This window comes from Amblyomma americanum, chromosome 2 (genome assembly GCF_052857255.1).
Source record: "Amblyomma americanum isolate KBUSLIRL-KWMA chromosome 2, ASM5285725v1, whole genome shotgun sequence".
Classification (NCBI taxonomy): domain Eukaryota; kingdom Metazoa; phylum Arthropoda; class Arachnida; order Ixodida; family Ixodidae; genus Amblyomma; species Amblyomma americanum.
In genome coordinates this window covers 104,320,618-104,340,561 of record NC_135498.1, presented here as the reverse complement: position 1 = coordinate 104,340,561, position 19,944 = coordinate 104,320,618, and positions in this window count along the sequence as shown.

Here is a 19,944-nt window from a genome sequence, read left to right as displayed (position 1 = left end):
AGGTCAAAAATGCCTGCTTATTGTACCAAAAGATGTGAACGTTTTCGAAAAGTTACGTTTTTTGGCAATATCTCCTCGAAAAAAAATAGCGCAATTAAAACGAAAGATCGGAGAAAGGAAACACACGAACAATCACTTTCCTTCTTTTAGTTGCTTTGTTTCGTTCTGTCAAAATGCGATAGGAACTCGCCAACTATGCAGCGCTGCAACATATCCTGCTTTTAGTAACCAATAGACACGTGATTTTCTTCTTACAGAAAATTATAGTGGAAACGAATGTGTAGTAAAATAGAGGTAACTACTTTTTCTTTGCCTTTAAAGGTTCGTGCGTAAAAATACAGTGGTGTCTACTGTGACCACGTCTCCGCGTCTTTCACAAAGGTGATCATCAGCGTGACTACGCCCACCGCAGGGCAAAGGCCTCTCCCATGTCTCTCCAATTAACCCTGTCCTTTGCCAGCCGCGCCCACCACATGCCATCAATATTATTAATCTCTTCCGCCAACCTACCCTTCTGCCACCCCTTGCTACTCTTGCCTTCTCTTGGAAATCACTTCGTTATTCTTAAGGACTAGCGGTTATCTTGCCTCCGCATTACATGCCCTGCCCGAGCCTATTTTTTCCTTTCGGTTTCGACTAGGATGTTATTAACCCGCGTTTATTCCCTCACCAACTCTGCCCGCTTCCGGTCCCTTAACGTTACACCTATCATTTTTCTTTCCATAGCTCGCTGCGTTATGGTTTAGCTTGAGGTGGACCCTTTTTGTTAGCCTCCACGTTTCTCTGCCCCGTAGGTGAGTACCGGAAAAATACAGCTGTCGCATACTTTCCTCTTAAGGGATATTGGTAAACTGCCACTCGTGATCTGAGAGAACCTGAACCACCAGCACCTCGCTGCCAATTGTGAACATTACGCCGTGGACAATGCCCCAGTGTTAGTAACTGCAGTTTTTTAAGTTTTATCCTACTGTAGTAGTTTCTCACATGGTTAAACCATGCTTTCTGAGCATTTCTTTTAATGTATTTAAAACGTATACTCCCACTATACTGTTAGTGGCTTGCCTAGCAATGCCAGCACTACAGCCGGCAAAAGCAGTTCCTGGTACCTGCCTTAACGTGATATTTTATTGACAGTACTCTCAAAACCGCCTTAGCATTCTCAGCTCTAGTTTTAATAAAAACCTATGCATCTAGGTTAATGTCACACTCAATATTGCTACTGCATGGCACCTAGGCAGTGTGGCAGTGGTTGCATTCATAAACGGGTTTGCAGACTCCAATCGCTACGAAAAAGTGATGGTTTATGGTTTCTGGGGGTCTAACTTGCCAAAGCGACTCAGGCTACGAGGGACGCCGCAGTGGAGGGCTCCAGAAATTTCGACCACCTGGGGTTCTTTAACGTGCACTGACATCGCACAGTACACGAGCCGTCGTGGCGGAGTGGAAGCAGAAGCGTCCCTGTTTCGAACGAGAAAGTGAGACTACCGTACGGAAAAATGAGGTGTTAAATTGTTCTGCTGTGTCCCTGACCTCCGAATCAGAGATTTGTGTTTAGTGGAGAAAGTAGCCCTTGATTGCTGCTAAAAAAAACGTAATCTGCAAAAGTCAGTACATTGTTCCTTTAAACCAGCTTAACCTCGAGTTATATCAATAAGACGCACACCATAAGATAAAGGGCAAGGGAGAGGGTCAGACCTTGTCTGAAGTGACAAGATCAGCAGTTTAAGGTACAATTTAGGTAGCTTTACATGAGAAAGTAATGCCTTAATAGATATAAATTTCTTACTTCCGGGAAAAAGATCAGTGGCTCCATTACAGTTGGATTAATCTGAGTGTACTAGATATGTAAGGTTTTTTTAAGGCTTACTGCATTACAGTAGCAAAATATACTTGTCACAGTAAAGCTGCACTGATGCAATTCCCAGGGGACCACAGGAAAAGTGTACACCAGAAACATAAGGAAAACATACACTAAAAACACATGATGTAATTGTATTCAGGAGAGCTTTACGTAGTCGTGCTCTCTCAGAATGTGGATACATGGATCATAATTCGCGATGCGGATAGGTGGACCCTGTTGACATTCAAGCTGTTGTCTCTCATGCTTTCCTTGAGAACATGTTCCAGCTGATGTAGAAGCGGTGGCATTGCTGCATTTGGGCCAATACCTTGACTGCTTTTCTTGTCGCTTATTGGCAGGAGGTGGCCTAGACTGAGGTGGTTCCTCCTCTTTGTCGGCACACCCCTGACAACCTGCGCAAGTTTGACGATGTATTCACGCACCAATGCTCCCACTTTTGGGTCAGTTGATGTTTTTTTACTGAATTTGCGTGTAAGAGCAGCAAGCTCAATGTCAACAGCTGGAAGCACATTTGAGTCTTGTGACTGAATCATGTCACCTTGAATGCTCTCAAATAGTGCTGCAGGATCATCCACTGGGAATGAATCATTTGCAGATGTGTCCTCACTGACTGACTCGTGAACAGGAGGTTCATTCAGTGAGAATGAATGATCATCTGCAGATGCCAAAACAGAAGATGGATCCTCAGTGATCGGATCATTAACAGTTGCATCCCTTATCCGCAGCTCCCACTGCACAACTGCATGGATATGGTGGCACATTTTCATGCACAGATAAAAATACCTACAGCTGCACTGGAACCTGTGGAAACAAGTGTTACATTCAGGGCAGCTAAGCATGCACCCTTTGCACTGTGTGTCCTTCCTGACAACAGTGTTGTCAGGACGTTCTTCAGATCACGACTGCACAGACCACTTTCAATCAGAAAGTCTGGTCACACCAGACTTCCACTCCTGCAGCATGCTTCTTGAAGCAGTCTGCTGTGCGAGGGTCTGCCCTGCGCTTCACTTGACAGATCAGCTGTTTCATTACCCGGTCAGTGGACAATTTCATCAAAGACACCAGCAGCCTGTCGAACCGCCAGTTCTGAAACCCTCCTAAATAACTTTTCTTGAGCTCGTTATGCATTGACTCAGGATGGTTGTTAGTAGTCAATCCGGTGTCCTGCCTGTAGAAAAGAGCCCACTGTTCTGGGCGCTTAGCATATACTCTCTCAAAGTACTCAACAAACTTAACGCACTCAACAAACTCCTTTAATGTACGGAACTCTGACAGCTCCTTGTGCAAGTCCTCTTCGCTTCTGCTAGTCCACAATGCATTCAACTTCTCGGCTTTGGCTGTCAGTTACCTTGGTCATGTTGCACTTCCAGTTCCGTCTGATGTGCCACACACACAACAGGCGTTTCACAGGGTTCCCCATTACCCCCGCCCATGCATTTGCATATGCTGGTGCATCATCTGACATGAATGCACCACAGCTAACTCGTCTGCCAAGCCTGTCCTTGATAGCAGCAAAAAATCTTACCATGACATCCTTAGACACACTACAAGAGAGGAGGAAGGCACACGGAATGCCTGACCCATCATTTCCTATCACCATCACAGTTGTAAGTTGGTGCTTATAGCGATTTGTGCCATGAGTTGAATCAACCCACACTGCTCTTTGACTATGCTTTAGCAGCATGTCACCCTGGGTAGTGTTCATCATTGCCATCACAAACTCACCGATGCCTTCTTCTGTCAGTTTGTCTGCCTCTGCATACAAGAAAGCACCATGATCCTGTAGCTTGACGATCCATTTCTGTGTACTGACATAGTCATCATGATCTTTCTCCACTTCACTGCCAATATTAAACTTCATCTTTATGTTTTGAACCTCTGATGAGGTCAATAGGTGAAGCCTGTCCAGTGCAGCTCTGGCAGGCGAACGTGCATCTGAAAGAATAACCCTACAAGGGACCTGCAGCTTCAGCTTGCATGCAATGTCTTTCTGGTCAGCAATTGACAAGGGCTGGCACCGTAGCTCTTTCTCATGGCCGTAGTGTTCAGCTTGATAGTCTACTACCACATTTCCATTTTTTTTCAATGACATCCATTGTCGCCAAGCAGTTCCTCTCACATTTCACACTACCATGAACCTTTGATTGGCGCTTACCTCTTCCTGTCTTCACATATAACCCTGAGCGATGACAAACCAGATACTTCTTTGTCCCTCCAGATGCCAGATGTTTTGTACCCCCTGACAGAACAAAGTGGACAAGCTCAGTCTTTTCCTCATGATCCTTCCCGCTTTAAAAATCTGCATTAAAGGAACAGGCATCAATATGAGTTAAGCTACAGCAAGCAATCCCCAGAACTGCAAGTAAATTACTGCAAATTGATTGCAGCAATGTTACCTCCTGGCACTGAATGATGCTTCATTTTTTTCATATGCATGCATTCCTTATTCTGGAAGGCTTATTCTCAGCTGACACATATCCCAAATAATGCAGACAGGTTTTTCTTGTTGCCATATTTATTTCCAGCCACCTGAATGTGCTCCCATACCTATCTCGGTTCATTTCGCAACTGTTTAACGATATATCCCATGTGTATGCACACCTTATAACATGCCACAGCGTAAAACAGAAAGTGCGCGTAATCTGACCCGAACTGCTACACAAAAAGGGTGAAGTGCTTCAAAAGGCTGTTGTGCCACGAACCAACATTAATTCGATAGAGGCTAAATTCTAGAGGCTCGTGTGCTGTGTAATGTCAGTGCACATGAAAGAATCCCTGGTGGTCGAAATTTCCAGAGCCTTTCACTACGGCGTATCTGATAGCCTGAGTCGCTTTGGGACGTTAAACCCCATAGACTAAACTAAACTTATAAGCAGGCTATTTCATTACGGTAATGTTTCGATTCTGGTTCATTGCAGACAGAAGGCTTGCATGCACTGGCATCAAAAAACGAAATAAGGTGCCTGAAGTTATGGAAAACGGAATGACATGACTGCTGCTATAGTTCTGTTAAAACACAGCACTTCAGCATTGCAGTTCCATCCTTAACAGACCCTGCATTCCTTCCTGGAGCTACCCCTGGCATCAAATTTTTCCATCATGTTTTAATCGCAATAACACCAGTAGAAACTAGTGAAATTTGAAGGTTATCGCACCTGTTCCACCTAACACGAACCAATAAATTTTTCCTGTCATGATGGGCACTTGGTGCGCAACAAAAGTGATTACAGGATATAGAAAAATTGCACTGCACACTTAGGCTCCGCCTTAAGAGTGTGACGCAATAGCTGTAATGTGTACCATATGTGCGGAATTCATCGTTCTTGACTTCACATTCATCCGTGGACTTCATACCACACCTGACACAGTGGTGCAGCAGTTAAGCGATGTGCCACCCACTTGCGATGGCAGGTGCTGTCACAGGTGAGGTGGCAGGCCTTGTGCACCGGTGGGGGTTGCCCTTCTGAGCAACTTCTCACAATCAATAATTTACCCGCCACAGACGCGAGATTTTCTGCTGAACGGGAGCCTTAACACTGTTGCATTAAAAGCTTTGGCTAGCTACGTTCATATCGTGGTTGCAACCTTCTTTCGAATAAAAATATCGTGTTAGGTCGGTTAATCCAAGCTGATAAAGCCTAAACAGATCACCTTCAAATCGCAGTAGGCTGTACATATAATATCACAGCACATACTGTCGGGGCCAAAATTGCTCAGGACACGCGATTGTTATCAAAAGCATATAGCTTTGTTATCAGCCAGTGGTTGGAAATCACGCTTGTGGAGATGAAACTAGGCCTTGGAATGTATAATGTGTGTTAGTGAAATAAGGCAAACAATAGTACACTTCACACCTATAAGCCGAAATCATCAGTCGCGCGTCCTGGAAAATTTTGTCAACAGTACAACAGTATATTGGTGAGTAGTTTGTTTTGAAGCACTTTGCATGTAAAGCAGTTAGGCTTGTTTTAATTAGTTTACGTTAGGTTACAGAACTCAAGTGGCAGTTCTTCCTGCACATAACTCCAAGAGCAGCTAATTCTTTTCAAAATGCCTAGCTCCACCCAGGCGGAACAATAGTTCTGCCCCTATGTACTAGCGCATAGCATCACAAAACATCCAAATGCAGAGAAAGTTTCCGAGATGCGTTATTTCAACTTGTGTGGCTTCCCTATAGGAGGTATTCACATGACGTCGTCTGCAAGTGGCACTAGCGGCCGGCGCGGCATTTGCCATGTTGGTGGTCGCACGCGCAGCAGCCGCAGCATTTACCTCGCTTGTGATGTGTGAAATGTGAGTGTATTTAGCGTCTCGTCGCAGATCATCTCTGTCCGGCCCGTATGGGTGACTTTGTGGATACGCCGGGAACTGTGCGAAGCAGAAAAGAGCGGGCACACTGAAAAGGTTACACTTCATGAAAACGTCGACCCGTAGGAATGTGCAGGCGCCGGCGTGGTGCGTGACGTGCTACAGGACTGCTGTCGTGCGTTAAATTCACCGATAATGAGGCCCGCCTTGTGCAAGGTCCCAACAAAAAACTGTCAAATAGCGGCTGCATAATTAGATGTGCAACGTCATCACTTCTGCCATATCCGTGACGTCATCTGCAGCCACCCATGACGCAAAAAAGCAATATGGCCGCCGGACACGACCGACCAATAGGAGCGAGGCTTATTGACACCTTTGTGACAAGTTTTGACAATTTTCGTAATTGACAGTTACATAATCTGGCCCCTGGTCATTAGGACACCGTTCAGGTAATATTCGTCACAATAGCAAATTTAATGTCATTCGAACTGAGCATTAGCATGTGTCTTTATTTGGCCGCTACACAGGGACATTTAATAGGTTCTAATGACATTCGCCATAGGAGTTTGGGCAACTCATTCACATTCAATCTCAATCTGAATGCATACTCTGGACAGCAGATATGCAGCAGAAACAAACAAGACAAAAAAAATAATGCGCACACTGCCAAAGTTAGAAATTGTAGTTATAGAGCTCAGCTAAAAATGCTAATTTTGAAGTGAAATTTACACTTGAGGTCGCCGTGAATAGCTTTACTCTGTCTCAGCAGGAGCCAACAGCAGCACCCGAGCATTAACCACGGCCGTGCCCGTGACCGTCCATCATTTTAGGTTGAGTGTTTCTTGTTGGTGGGCACTCCAAGTATGGTTAGCTCAGAAGTACTTTAAACCAGAACTGAGTGGGTCACCTTTTGGATGTCATTTACAAGCTGCGCCATGTCAGCCATTTTGTTTATATAAAATCGGATTTATGGTTGAATTTGTACTTACCGTGGCTTTTGAGGCTAAAAAAGTGCAGCATAGCCTGAAATAATATTTGAAGCCCTATATTTGTTAGCAAAATCTGATAGTTCGGCATTTCATGGTTTTGTTGCCGCTTGTCCGGGCGCGAAAGATGATTTCAAAGAAATTTGGATTCGAAGTTGAAAAAGTTTTTCCCGCCCCTCTGATTCAAACTCCGGGAATTCTTATGACGCCACGGCAGCTCTTATGACGTCACAGAACGGAGTGACGTGAATCGTGGCGTAAACGCAGACTCCGTTATTTCTGACGGCTAGCGGTGCGGTGTGCAACCTTCTTTTGCAAGCCTCAGAGATTCGTGAGTTCCATGAAGTAAAGAAAATTCCTCCAAGGTGGCGCCTCTTGTCCTAGGAATGCATCACGCGAGATTGGCCTGTGGCGGCGATACCTGTATTTTGGTTCTTGCTATTTTCTACATTACAAGAGCTTTGTTTTCAGGAAGGGTGGCGTTTTTGTGATCAGGAGCTGCTATTCTATGGATACAAGCCAACTTCAATTTCTCCTCAGTGTCCCTTTAACATTGCACAGAAGTGTTCTCGCGCACATTTACAATTACTACGCAACAATTTTAAACACCTTTTATGTGCACTGATGCCTCTTAATTGTACGAGTTTGTTTTTCACTGATCATCATTGCTTTCATTTGAGAATGACACTTTTCACTGTCGCACTTTAAGAGACCAAATGACATTTGATATATCGAATACCATTTGATTCGAATGATGCTAAATTTGGTAGTGTGACAGAGGTATAATTTGGCCATCGCATGCAATACTAATGCAGATTTATTTGCATCAGCCACAGGAAATACAAAACGGACTGATGCAAATTTCATACATTTGGATGCGAATTCCGAAGCATTTTTCGGAAAGAGCAAAAAAAGGCAACTGGTTATGCTAGTTTGTTGCACCAGATTTTTTTATTGTTCTGTCAATTTTCTTGTGGTGTCATTACAAAATAATTTGCATACCTAAAGGCTTTTTCTAGCTTTTGTTACTCCAAAGCACACGTCTTGTAGCAGATACGTGATTTTGTCTAAGTGCAAGCCTTTTTATGAGCTCTTTAAATTGCCGTGGGCACAAACTGGAATGAAATGCCTCTGGAATCTGGCCTTCTGCTGCATCCTTAATTGATAACAGTATCGGTAGAACGAGTGTACAGGCTTTCCACGAGAGCATTTTTATTGAAAGTTGCCATGCTGATGTGCAACATTGAACCCATCCTCTAGTTCTGATAGTCACAGCTCTCTCACCAGAAATCCCTTGAAAGTGCTTTCATTTTTCTTCATGAATCTGCCTTCTTAGCAGATGGCAAGTGGTCAGAATGTGCCTGTGCATTGCTTTGTGCAGTTAAGTGCAGCTGCCTCGGAGGGGATACACTGCTTCAAAGTAACTCCTGCCAAAAGTCATAGGCTTGTTATAGTTTGAAAGATCGTAGTCTGTAAAATTTCATGTCTTATGACTCTGAATATGTATGTGGGCACAGTGGGGCATGTTAGCCCTTTGTGTTCATGCTATCAGAATGGCTGCGCATATATGGAGTGTGTATGACAGCTGGGTATTCCATGACTCTTTCTGTATGGCCGTGTATAGGAACTTGGTGATCGTATCATAAACATGGCTTCATCATTCTTTTTTGTTTTATAATATATATGATAATATTTCCTTGATGATGATAGAGAGCTGCAGTTTTTTTGAGGTTCTTGGTGCTACCATTATGGTTTTATGTCTCTTGTTCAAATTCTAAAATGTGTCCAAAAGCAGGTATGCATCATCTGCCATGTGTAAAGGCATCATTAACATCATATATTGTTTCTTGATGGAAACAATGATTTGCATGCTGTTTTCTTCATCGTGCATTAATCTCCACCCGACCGCAGCGTCTGCGTTTTTATGGAGGCAAAACGCTAAGGCGCCCGTGTGCTGTGCGGTGTCAGTGCATGTTAAAGATCCCCAGGTGGTCGAAATTATGCCGGAGCTCTCCACTGCGGCACCTATTTCTCTTTCTTCTTTCACTCCCTCCTTCATCCCTTCCCTTACGAAGCGGTTCACGTGTCCAACGATATATGAGACAGATACTGCGCCATTTCCTTCCCCCCCCCCCCTAATAAAGCCAATTATTATTATTCTCCCCAGCTTTTTCTCTTTTGCTGCTTATGTTTCACTGGGTTCCTTTTTTCAGCTGTTTGGCAAGTGCTGTATGGTTTTCTGTTAGTGTTAATACTGAGTACTTTTGTTACAGTGGCACTGTCTAGTAGATACCTTTGAAGCTGTAGGAAATTCTTTGAAATTGTATATGGGCCCTTTTTTCAAGTAAAACTGACTCTTTAGAGTGTTTTTTTAAGGCATTTTGCATTTCTTTTCTGAGCTGAAGTGGTTGCAATATAAAGATATGGCAGGCATTGTGCCATATGCTTCTGCTTGCATTTCTTCTGTGAGCAGCAGTGATCAGAAGTCATACTGTAGCACAGAGCATTTGTATGTTTTAGATCATTCAAATGCTTCTTTTTTTCAGTGATAGTTTAAATGTTGTCATTTTACCTTGCTCAGAAGCGCATGTCAGCTTCAAAAGGGAAACCTGTTGTTTCAAGGACAGGTGCTGTGTTAAACTTTGCCTTACGCACTAGATATACTAGCAGCATTAGAAGGCCTAATTAAAAGCATCTTCATTATTAATTTACCCTTCTTGAAAGGTGTGCTGGAGCCTGAATAAGCACTGAAGCACTGGCATTATGTTTCACTTAACATGCTTTTTCATTGTGCAGGTTCCGTCTTTTGCACCAGGTGCAGCTCACCACCAGGAGAGAGATCACAAGGTGGGAAGGAGTCTCTTCCTGTTCTCTTGAGTGTGGCTGTGCCAGAGCTGTTAGCAAGCTGTCGGCTGTTATGCCAGTCAGTTTAGTAAGAGGGGAGATTGCACAATTGCAATGGTCATGAGATGAATAGCATTATTACATCACCAGGTGGCCCAGAACTGGAGCATATATAAATCGCGCTTCACGTGTTTGTGTCATGGTCTTTGGGGTACTATTTGTTCAACAGCGCCTGCGTGCTGATGGTTTTATTTTTGGTACGGTGCGAGCCGTAACATTTTGCATAAAAGCATTTCTTAGGATTATTATATTGTATTGCGAGCATTTTAACGTCCTGAAGTGGCTCAGCCTATGTTGGGCGCTGTAGAGAATGGCTCTCGGAGCTCTTTGACAAGCCCACATCGCAGAGCACACAGGATGTTTCTGTTATAATTTTTTGTTTTGTCAGCATTGAAAAATGGCCGGGATTGATCCCGCGACCTTGGCATCAGCAGCCAGACTCTAAAGCCACTGAGTCACCTGGGGATGGCTCACATGAAGCATGAAGACAGGAAAAAATGGCAGATAACACAAGACATGCCTTGTGTTTTCTTTCATTTTTGTTGTCATGTTTCATTTTCCTGCCTGTGTTTCACAAGTTCATTAGAATAGCATATATACTAATGATGATTAACCAAATGGCTCTACTTTTAGCCTAATGAGGAATAAGGGTCGTAATTGATTCGAGAAGCTTTGAACATGTGCTGCTGTGCTGAAGTGCTTGTATACTGTACTAGGCACTCAAAGCCAGGGAATGAAAAGGTCTCATGCAGATGTGAAATAAGTGTTTTGACATGTTAGTTTGATATATGGCCAAGCTGTGTAGTGGAACACAGATGCTATTCTGACTGTGCCTGTTCTCTCTTTGGTCCTTTTTTGATGACTAAGGTAGTTGTAGCTATCGTTATATGGTTTAGGCATTGATTTGCATTTTAGTGCCATCATTGTGTTTTCGCACTGTTTGAAGAATATCGTATCAGTTTTGCTCTCAAGTTTCCGTATACTGTCATGAAGTTGTGACGGTTGTCTGGCATTCAAGAAGACAGGAGGAGGGCTTCCAAAAGAAACAGTTTATTGGGTGGACCTGCGCCCACAACGAACTGAAGGACTTGGCGACAGCGATAACAAAAAGCGGGCTCAGTGGTCGTTGAACAGAATGCCTGCCGGTCTCGGCCGCACTCATTTTAAAGCTGGAAAGGAACTATCTGGATAAGCCACCAAAGCAACTTCAACAATCTTGAACAATGTGGAAGCAGTTGTGCATAGCTGCGATCATTTGAGATAAGTCTGGTCGCATCTGTCACAGAGAAATTGATAAAGCCAAGTGGCGGCAGCTCTGAGTACGAGCAAACATGCAGTAAAAAAATTCGTGGCAATACTTAAACTGAACGGGCTGAGGTGTAGTTTTTATTGCCTTATGCAGACATATTAATGGGAAAAGAACTTTGTTCAGTTCAATGAAAAATCCAAACTAATGCTCTACTTCTAAAATGATTGGGACAGAAACTACAATTTACTAGCTCATGCTAAGACTTCTTGAAAGGTGCTCCAGTGCTTAAGTAAGAATTGAGACATACCTGTCATATTTGAGCAAACACATGATTTCTTCTGTTATGCAGCCACTACTCACAGGTTGTGGAGCCTACCAGGATGGCAGCAGTTCCGGTGTGCCGCCTCGAACCTAAGGAGACACACTGGGGAGCGGCCATTTTTATGTCATCTTTGCAGTGAGGGGTTCACAGAGAAGAATAGCTTGGTGGTTCACCTTCACACTCACACAGGCCATACAAGTGCACTTATTGAACCAAGAGCTTCACCAGGAAGGAAACTATGGTAGCCCACCTTAGGATTCACATAGACGAGAAGCCATACAAGTGCAGGCATTGCAGCCACAGTTTTAGAACCAGAAGCTACTTGGTGCAGCACACTCATATCTACACAGGTGAGAGGCCGTACCAATGCTTCCATTGTCCATGGGCCTTCTCCCAGAAGGGGTTGTTAAATCGACATTTAAAGGGCCATAAATCAAGCAGTGCACTTGTTTTATTGCATTTTTTTAAATGCATCTTTTTTTTTGCAACTGTATGCATTTTAGATGTAAAGCAGTACAGTGCTCATATTTTAATTTACCTAAGTTGTTTTAGTAAACTTTTTTTTTTCAGTATATTCACTGCTTCCTAGTCACCATGATAGTAGAGACAGCTGTCACGACAAAGGTCATTGATTGACAGCATTCATTACAGTCTTCAGTCACTGCATTCCATTGTTGCATTAAATAATGAGTTATTACTTTCACTCATATTTTGTCACTTTGCAAGGAGGAATGCTAGCCCCATAGTTCGCTTTTATTTTAACTTTTTACTCCTACTCTTGTCAAAGCCATTGATTTTGTGACATATTGTTTCCTTTGCACTCGCTACTCTACGGGAGAATATGCAAACCCGTTTCATATCATTGAACATTCATGCTGGATTTATTGTGATGCCTCTGTTTCTAGTTGGTCTACAAGCTACTACTTGCATATTCATTTCAATTTCACGTCTTTCTCTATTACATTTTCACTTGTCACGAGGTAGGCAGCAGAGCTAGATAGGCAGAGCTCATTTGTGTCTTTTGGTCTTTTTGCAGTGTTTGTTACTTGCACATTTTACAGCCAACTTGAACAGCATTTACGTACAGTATGCCTCTTTTATTGCTGTGCTATGTTTCTTAAATGCGATAAATACAAGCAGTACCCACTGTAGCTTCCATTTGTTTTTCTTAGTGTATTCTCTTTACTGCTGTCACTGTGCTCTGTAAGAAACTGAATGCCTGCATTCATTTTGGTGTTACATGCAGTAGCTGCATTTTAGAGTGGTAATAAACAGGAGAAAAAGTTACTGTTTACACATCTGGTTTCCACTCATTCTGTAAACGGAAAAGCTAGTCACTGTTTGCATTTGTACTTCTTTGGTCTGTGTATTGCAACTCTTACTGTTACAATCTCTCACTTTCTGGTGTTATCTGCTATTTCGCTGTACAATGAAGTAGATACTATATTAAACGCAACTTTGGGTACAGAAATTTCAGGAAAGATGCAAGTAAAACCAGTTGCAGGCCCTTTCTTGGTCCTGGCTGGTAGTCGAGGATTGCAATATCCTTATTGGTGCCGATTAATCAACAGGCATCCGGTTTATTTTTAATACTGCAATTTTGCTAGCTGCTGGGACATGTAATAAATATTAATTGCTGTAAACAGGTCGTACATGTGCTTCAGGTAAATACGAGGGGTAGATATGCCCCTGATTAGAACAGTACACTGCGCTCACTATGAAATGATGACAGTCTGCACTGCACACCAACCAGCACTTTGTTTACAAATGTAATGGATGTTTTCTAGCATATGCTTTTAAAGCATTTTTTATTTATACTAGTTCGTCTGCGAGGAGCACAAGGTCAATATGCATGACACATGCAATTGTACCTAGTGTGAGACAATGCTGAGGCAAAAGCAGCAGTGCGTGGGAAGTGCTATAGGCATCAAACTTCCCTCTGCACACATCTATTAGATGCTACAAATGTCCAGGAATAACATCCATAGAACATAATATTTTAGAGGTACGGATGCATTTCTGATAACCCACTGCACATCCCCACAATGTTGTGTGGACAAATCTGGATATCTACTAGACATACACAATGTCTAGCAAGTGCTGTATTTGAGACGTCTAAAGGCTGTATGTGGTTATCTGGGGAAGGACACCGTATCGCGAAACGTCGCGTATTATTGCTCAAAGTGTTGCCAGCACATTGAAGCTTGCGCTGCGGAGCCAGCTGCGCCTGCGCATTGTTGAGCCTGAGCTTGCTGGCTTGGCCCGAGGTGCCTGTGTTCAGCACCTTTAATGGAGTGCGACACATAAGAGGCGGTAACTCATTGACAGCTCGACGTAATCCCTGAGCCACTCATCGGTACGGAGCCCGAGTTCTCGAGCTTGTTACCGTGTTGCGAAGTGCAGAATGCTCGTACGCATTGAGCGGGTATTCACGTGAAGTCAGGGGTGCCATTTTGTTGTCCAGCGCGTAGGTCCAGCCATGCAGGCCAGAGCAAGAGGCGATAATCCGTTTGGACATGCCGGTAGCCTTTAATTCGCACAGACAACAAAATGATGATGTTGGTGAATACTCCCTACACGGGCGCGAGACAACGGCCTCTTAGAGTGCGCTGTCTTCATGCTTGTGAGCCTACCGCACAGATGTGGCAGCCGTCGCCTCACGCTCGTAGCTTTCACTACACGGCGAGCCACTTGAAGCGGAGTAACGCTGCACATTAGAGCAAATAGGACAAGGCCGAAAGCAATCCTCCGAGCTCAGCTATGGTGCGTCTCCCTGTCACTCCTTCGGCTCTAGCAGGTAAAAATTGTGAAAACCAACTACGCAGGCGCTGCAGGACGACCGCTGGGGCGCCCCGGCTGTGGCAAACGGCGCATCAACTCCCGAGGAGGCCGCGGACGAGAGTGCCACTGAGGCCGACAAAGAGGACCAAGACAAGGGTGTCGGCGACGCGGACGAGAGCTCCTCGCAGATGTCGCAGAACGAGCAGCCCTTCAAGAACCCGCTGGCCAACTCGATACGCGGCAAGGAAGAAGACCCTGCGGCCCCCGCCACGTCGTAGTGACCATGCCGGCTCCGTCTCGCCTGTCACCTGTGTCCAGCCTTCGCATTGTTTCTCTCTTTTCCTGCCTTCCCTTTCCTTTCTTCTTGTACCCCTACATTTCCTCCTCCTTACTTCCTTATTTCGTGATCTCCCTGCCTGGTTTCTTCTTGATCTCCACCCTCATACTCTCCCCCGGTATCCATTTTTTTAGCTTCGATTTCTGTTATGTTTGCCTACACACATTCTGTTAATTCTACTCCCCCCCCCCCCCCCTTTCCCTTTCAATCTCATTAGCTTCCGTGGAATCTCTCCTCCGTATTGTTATATTCCCTTTTTCAATGTCATTAGCCTGTGTGGAATCTGCCATCCTCTGTTATACCGAAGAAACCGTGCTTTCCTGCTGCTGCTCTCCTTTTTCGAAACTATACTCTGGTCCCCCTTGTGCCACTTTTCAGCTGCACGATCCTTTTTCTTCCATCCGTACTCAATTTTTTTCCTCCTATAGCGGTCTTGTCATGCGGTCGTAGTTAAGCATTTCAGCTGATTCTTCTTGTATTTATTTTCCCTCCGCAACTCCTTTCATTACTCCTGTATTAGTGTACTTGGTGAAGGTCCATCTTGCATCTATTCATAGCCGTTTATATTCTTTAGTTGTTCTTTCCTGCACGCCTTATATAATCTGTGCTCAATTAAGCTTAATACTGTTCCCTGGTGTTTGATGTTTGCTTTTTTGTTAGTTTCTGTGTTCTGCTATTCACTTCAAGAAGGGAGGTGGTACAGCCACAAATCTGCAGAAACGGACTACTTGAACGGGATGTTTTCCCTACTCTGCGACGCCACTATCGCTGGAAGCTAAACGCAGTGGACGACGCAAGCGAGACAAACTTAAAACTTATGCATTTGTGCTAATATTTACCAATATTAACTGTTTTAATACTTTACTGCATTAAACCGCCTGTTATGGTCATTGACCTGATGGTGCCTCTCATCGACTTGTGGATTTTATTTCTTGTAGCATTTCTAGTAACCTGCAGGTTTCATTTTGTCGAGCTAAACGGACCAGTTCGATCCAAGACAAAGTTGATGGTTTCGTTGTCTGATGTAGTCTTAGTGCCGATCAGGAAGTGCCAGAATGAACATTTGATCAGCGCTGCTCGATGCCTCTGCCAGAGAGCACTGTGCAAATGTCAGCATTGAGAGCGTTGAGCTGAAGGATGTAACCTTCAGAGAAGAATGTGACTGGAATGTACTCTTCGGGTTTTATATTTAAGAAGCAGTTTTCCTATACAATCCCTGCAGGAGCCTGACACCCCTATAGATCTCTCCTGAAATATTCTGCACTGCATCCTGGATGCCCTGAATTGCACACTTGACTAGGTGCCCGTTCCTAGCTTCTGCTCCATAGTCATTGGTGTTGGCGTAGTCGGTGTAACCGGTTGTCCAAGTAGCAGAGTGAAACGCCACCTGGAAGTTGGCTGCCAATGGAAGATCCCAGAGAGTGGCTAGGAGCGCAACACGCCACCTGTCAGCCGAGAAGTGCTGCGCTCAAATTTCGCATTACCAGCTATGGTAATCGAACGCACGAATCTTGCGTGTGTCTCCATGTCCACATTGTAAGGGTAATGCACCCATATTTCTGAGTAGCAAAATCTTCATGTAGTAAGCAGTTATGCCATTACAGTAGAAGTTAACACATTTCAGAACAAGGCAGAATTGGGTAAAAAAGATGTTCAGATGCTGCAAAGTTTGCTTGCCATTATGTCTCGTTTACTACTAAGCAATCCGCAATTACATATGTGATCACATGCACGAAGAGCAAATTACACCTGTCAGATCTTTATCCAGACTGCTAAATCTGGGCATGGCCATGCATGGTTTACACAAAACTCTATGCTGCTGACTGAGTTGTACCGAAACCCTTAAGCGAGACTTCGCCCACATCACCCACATGAGGGCTGAACGCCTGTGCTCAGCTGCAGCCTCAACCGGCCTGCTTGAAATGACGACCCTGACCTGGATTACAAAGTATTTTAGAGGGAAAGCTCTACTCGATGCAAAACTGATTTATGATTTCGTGTCTGGATGACTTTGAAATAACCTTGTGATGCCTACTATAGCAAAAGCGTTACTGTAAGCTACATAAGGTGTAGCATGTCTACAAGGTTCACCATGACCATTATGGTCCACCATGGTGGCATGGTCTTTGACCTTGACCTCGAGGCCGCCCCCAAAATTTGGCCCACCCACCCTGAAATTTGACCTTGGCAGATTTGGAACAAAATTGATGTCTAGCCATAATTCATCGCACCCAACATGTTGGTTGGGTGCGATGAATTATGGCTAGACATGATGATGGTTAGGTGCGATGAATTATGGCTAGACATCTATTTGGCTCCGGCCAATGCCAAAAATTTGACCTAGGCGATTTGGGAATGCTTTCGCACTATAGATTTAACAAAGTTAAAAACCTGACAATTTTTTCTTCCTCTCGCCTGCTCTGGAGAGTATCCCTTGGCAAGCAGGTGTTCATAACACCCGCAGGACTGATCTACACTTGCTGTCAGAGCCAAACGCTGTACTGCTTTTTTTTTTTTATGGGGCTCCTGCACACCCAAAAGCACAAGCCTCGTTTGCGCTTGGACCGCTGCAGAAACCTTTATTCTGGACCCTAGCCAGCAAGTCAGCCAAACTCTTGGTTGCATATACATAGGGTTGTTCGTTTTCTTTTACCCGATTTTTGCACCCCGAACGAGTTCTTAAAATATCGGGTAAAACCCGATTTTTCCCGATTTCTGAAACAACTGTGCCCACAGAACTGCTGTGCCTCCAGTTGGCGCGCAGGCGAGAGGCGGCCAAAGCGGCCGACAGACAGACAATCGTTGACTGCAGGCCCCGTGGCGCCATCTAACGTCGGAGTCCCGAACACAGCGCCCGCAGCTTGGGCACGCGCAGCGGCGATATTTACACGTCGTGCATTCACAGCACTGCTGACTAGCGTTCACGATAGGAAGAAAACGAAAGACATTGGATGATTGGTGCAAAGAATACAAGGATTTACAGACTACAACAAAAGACTCTGAAGGCAGCCGCGCGCTGGTGTGCAAGTACTGCAACACCGAGATGGTCACCGATCCAGCGAAGAAGCCCTACGACCGAATTCGCGAGCATCTCGCGTCATCGCGTCATAAGAAGTTGAAGATGGCGGTCCACGAAGCTGAAAAGGCGGGAACATCTCAGCCAACGCTCTTCGATGTTTCCTGTAGGCAGCGTGCTAAAGAAAATGAAGCGGATGGCGTGATTCACGACTTCGTGCCCTGGCATACAGTGGAATCAGCATGCATCAGGCGGACGGACCTCTGGGGGATTTCGTACGCAAATACTGCAAGGCCGCTAAAACTATGCCGACTGGACAGCGACTTCGGATTAAATACCTGAAAGAAGCTTTTGACAAGGACATGGCGAAAATCCGTAATGATATGCAAGCCGTTAAAGTGAGTGTTATCGTTGACGAATCCCCTGACATAACCGGAGTGCCTACCATTAACACTCTGTTGTGCTATTATAGTCAAAAAGCAAAAAAGAAGCAGGTTTGTTTAGTCGACGTCGACAGAGTTAATGCTTCGAACAGCTACACAGTGGCCCGGGTAGTCGGCAAGGCTCTCCTTACTGTGGGCAAGACGTGGAAGGATGTCGTAGCCGTAGCCACAGATTCCGCGGAGTACATGCGAAAAATGGTACGTGAGATCTGCGAAGCTGAAGCGATCCACATCTTGCATGTAAAGGACTTAGCCCATTTGATCCATGTGAGCGTTGACCATGCGATTTCGTCACCTTGCGTGTCTGATGTTTGATCCGCAGTGATCAAGTTTGGAGCATTATTTAAGCACGCTAACAAGCTGCACCAAAAGTACATCGAAATATGTGCCTCTAATAGCCTGTTTGGCGCTGATGCAAAGAAGCCTCCTTCTGTAGTTCCGAACAGATGGCAAAGCTTCTACAAAGCGCTTGTTGTCGTCACAGAAATGTGGAGCTCATTAACAGAACTTGTTGAATGCTCGCATGATAGCACTAAAGCGGAAGCTATTAGAGCGATACTTTCTGAAAAAGAGGTTCTTTATGCAAAGGCAGTCTTAATGAGAGATGCACTCGAGCCTCTTTTAGATGTCCAAAAAACGCTTGAAAGCGGAGAACTCCTCATGCCAAGCTTCGATCACCTCGTAAATGTCAAGCTACAGCAGACTGTCAATGAGCTTTCCACGATGATCGGTAAAAGTGATCGGGCGAAAGGTGTTTTGTCTATGTTGCCTAAGAACAGTGTCATATTAGTAAAAACTTGTTGTGAAGAGTTTTGCGCCAAAATCTCCACAAAATGGGACTGCACTTTGAAACGGAACGTCTCAGACAAACAAGAAAACCAGTTGACGTTGTGGAAACTGGGAGCCGTACTCGATCCGTTCCAGAAGCGGCTGCTGAGTCAGTCGTTTGATGACTACCGACCTCTCTTTAATTCCGTGATGGATGATGTAGGCTCGCTTCGCGAGGAGTTCAACCAGTACTTGCTGGAAGCAAGCCCCACAAATGAAGGTGTTGAAGTGATGGACTTTTGGAACGACGCAACTGTGCGTTACCCAAGGCTAGCAAATGCAGCGTTATCATTGTTGCGCCTAGCTAATGGCAGCTGTGACCTTGAGCGAACATTCTCTCAGCTAAGCTACCTGCAGAGACCAGACAGGTCTCGTATGGAAACCGAGATGCTGCGCATGCAGATGATTATGTATGTTAATAAGGACGTGTAGAACGTCGAATGACCAGCCCTCGTGAATAAAATGTTTCTTTTCTCAAAACTGACCGTTGCCTCTCACTGCGAGTAATAATTAATTACCAAAGAAACGCCAAATTTTGCAATATTTTCTTGAAAGCAGCCCAAAATCTAGCCCTAATTGTTACCCACCGGTTAGAGCAAATCTAATAAATTATTAGTTTGCAAATTTAACCCGATAAAACCTGAATTGCGGAATTTTTCCACGAAAAACCCGATTTCTCCCCTATTATCAAGCCGAAAAATAACGCCCGATTTTTACCCCCCAAATTTGAAAAAATATAAAACCTGAAAACGAATAACCCTACATATACAGGGTGTTTCACCAAAGATTTTGCACAATTTTTTAAATAGGCTTTTTGCTTTTTCGGCATAGAACTGTCAGCGGTGCAGTAAATAAGAATACAGCTAAGATGTGCTAACTAGCAAGCTGTTTAACAAATACTGAATTGTT